Here is a 3,023-nt window from a genome sequence, read left to right as displayed (position 1 = left end):
TCACTAATCATCAGGAAAGTGAAAATTGAAATCACAATAAAGTACCACCTCACCTCAGCTAATGTGGCTATTATCAAAAAGACAAAAACAAAAAACAAACGCTAGCAACAATGTAGAGAAGGCAGAACTCTTATACACTGTTGGTGGGAATGTAAATTAATACACCCATTATGAAGATGACAAACATTCTTCAAAAATTTGAAAATAGAACTACCATAGGCTCCAGCAATTTCACTAGTGGGTATATATTCAAAGGAAAGGAAATCAGTATGTTGAAAAGATATCTTTACTCCCATCTTAATTGGTGCACTATTCACACTAGCTAAGGTATGGAATCAACTTAAGTGTCCATCAAGGAACGAATGGATAAAATAATTTAGTATCTATACACAATGGATTGCTATTCAGCCATTAAAAAATGAAATCCTATCATTTGCAACAATGTGGATGAACCTAGTGAAAATGATGTTAAGTGAAATAAGCCCAGCACAGGAGAAATACTGCATGCCGCTTCTAGTCAGCCATCTTGCTGATGTCACTCTCGGATTTCAGTGATCTTGACATTATATATATTTATATATATTTACATATTTATGTAAATATATAAAATACATAAATTTATATAAATATATATAATCAGTCACAAACAAATGTTGTATTTCATCAAGTGCTCATTCCAGATTCTTTACCTATTAAGAAGTCAATTTTTTACATGGTTTCATTTTTGTTAAATTGAGCCCTCTGAAAAGGAGTGATGTCTGTATGTATGTCATCTTCATTATGTTCTCTGAAGTCTACAGAATGAAACTAATTCCATTTTTACTAAATACATGTATTTATTTTTACTAAATAAAAACATGTATTTATTTATGAATATATTTATTCATGAATACATAGGTTATTTATGAATACATATGTATTTATATATGAATACATAGGTTGAACAGTCTCTTCTTCTTGGAATCCTTTCCTCCAACACACTGGCCTCACTTCCTCTGACCCACAAGGGTGGGTCAGTCTTCCAGAGAAGTCAGAACACTTGGTTCTTGTTTGAATTCAGCTATGCACATGAGCTGTATAGCTTTGGGCATGTCATCTCTGCGGTGTTTTCTCAATTTCAAAAGTAGTTTGATGAGATTATTTTTAAAGGCTAATTTGTTCACTTTGAAATAATATTTAAAATCCAGGATTTTGGCCGTGCGCGGTGGCTCAAGCCTGTAATCCCAGCACTTTGGGAGGCCGAGACGGGCGGATCACGAGGTCAGGAGATCGAGACCATCCTGGCTAACACAGTGAAACCCCGTCTCTACTAAAAAATACAAAAAACTAGCCGGGCGAGGCGGCGGGCGCCTGTAGTCCCAGCTACTCGGGAGGCTGAGGCAGGAGAATGGCGTAAACCCGGGAGGCGGAGCTTGCAGTGAGCTCAGATCCGGCCACTGCACTCCAGCGCGGGCGACAGCGCGAGACTCTGTCTCAAAAAAAAAAAAAAAAAAAAATCCAGGATTTTTATTTAGTCTGATCAAATTTTTACCGAGATCTCATTATTGTAACAACAATGTAGAAGAAATTTCTGATGGAGAATGAGTGCAAACTGTTGCTTACGGGGAAATTTACCATGGGGATACTGAAGGGTTCTACTTTCCCTCTCCTAGCTCTTCTAAGTCTTCAGTCTCAGGTAGCCATACCTTTGCCAGGCTCCACTTCAGGAGCAGGGAGAAACAACTGGAAAGAAAGGAGACCTGAAGAAGTTCATTCTCTGGAACATTATTGAGCACTATTCAACAGTACAGTGCAAGTCTTTTCAGGTTTGCTATCATATTTCACATGTATTCAAGGGTTATTTGGATATTAAGGCATATCTTCACAAAACCATGTAAGGTAGCTATTACTCCCTTTTCACTGATGGAGAAAATGAGGCTCAGGGAGATTAACTGATTTGCCCTAGTCCAGACAAGTGGCAGAAAAAAAACTGAACTCTGTATCTGTCTCCCACTCCATTGTGCTTTCCACTACATGGTGGATTCCTGTAGCCCAGGGCAAATTCTCTTGGGTGTAATCAGTTTCCAGTGGACTCAGGTTTATTTGTTGAATTAACAAATGAAAATCAGTTGGATTTTAAAAACACTCTGTAGCACCCAGTGTTCAAGAAACTGACAATTTACTTTTTAACTCATCTAGGAAATCCCACTGCAAGCTAATTACTGTGTAATTAGACACACAGCTAGGTGAGAAAATGCCACAAAAAATATCACCTTGTTTATAGAGGCAGGAAAGATTTATTTTCTAAGATTTCCTAGGTAAGGAAGAGAAAGACCCCAGGAATAGCTATTCCCTACATAACCATCTATTGGAAGGTCCTCCACTTTCCATTTCTTTTCCTAAGCAATTTTTGAAAAATTAACTTCCAAAAGAAACCTGTTCTTCCCACCAAGGTATCCATTCTTAGGTCTCACTCTGATGCGTGCACGTGCGCACACACAAGTTAGGCTATCACCTATGCCGCATCAAGATGTAAAGCTGTGTATACGAATCGTAACACTGGGCATGACTCTGAATGAATAACTTGCTTTATTTAAAAAAAAAAAAACTGTTAAACAATGATAGAAAACCGGAAGGAATGAAAAACAATGCAGATGGGTGTACTTCCTTTCTCTCCCAGTCCCAAGCCAACCCATTTTTCCTTGGAATGTAAAAAATGGTCTGGAAAGAGGAATGGGGGTCCTGTGAACAGAACGGGGAGTCATTATCTTTTTCTTCTCTACCAATAAACGATGACAAATGTGGACGGTGAGGAACTAAAACGTCAATAAAGCAGTATCATAAATAGAAAAATAAATAACATTTATTTTATACCACGCGGCTGTCAGTGTCCGGAGTCCCCGGTGCAGAGCGCCTTGGGGAGGGCTGGGCCCTCAGAGCAGCAGGAGGGCGCCCAGGGACAGCTCACCCTGGCCCAGCAGGCGGCCCCGCTCCCGGCCGCGGCCCTCTTCCCAGGCCTTGACGCGAACAGCCAGGCGGCGCAC

The sequence above is a fragment of the Colobus angolensis genome, unplaced genomic scaffold (assembly GCF_000951035.1).
Source record: "Colobus angolensis palliatus isolate OR3802 unplaced genomic scaffold, Cang.pa_1.0 Scaffold19, whole genome shotgun sequence".
NCBI classification, from domain to species: domain Eukaryota; kingdom Metazoa; phylum Chordata; class Mammalia; order Primates; family Cercopithecidae; genus Colobus; species Colobus angolensis.
This window is presented reverse-complemented; position numbering follows the sequence as displayed.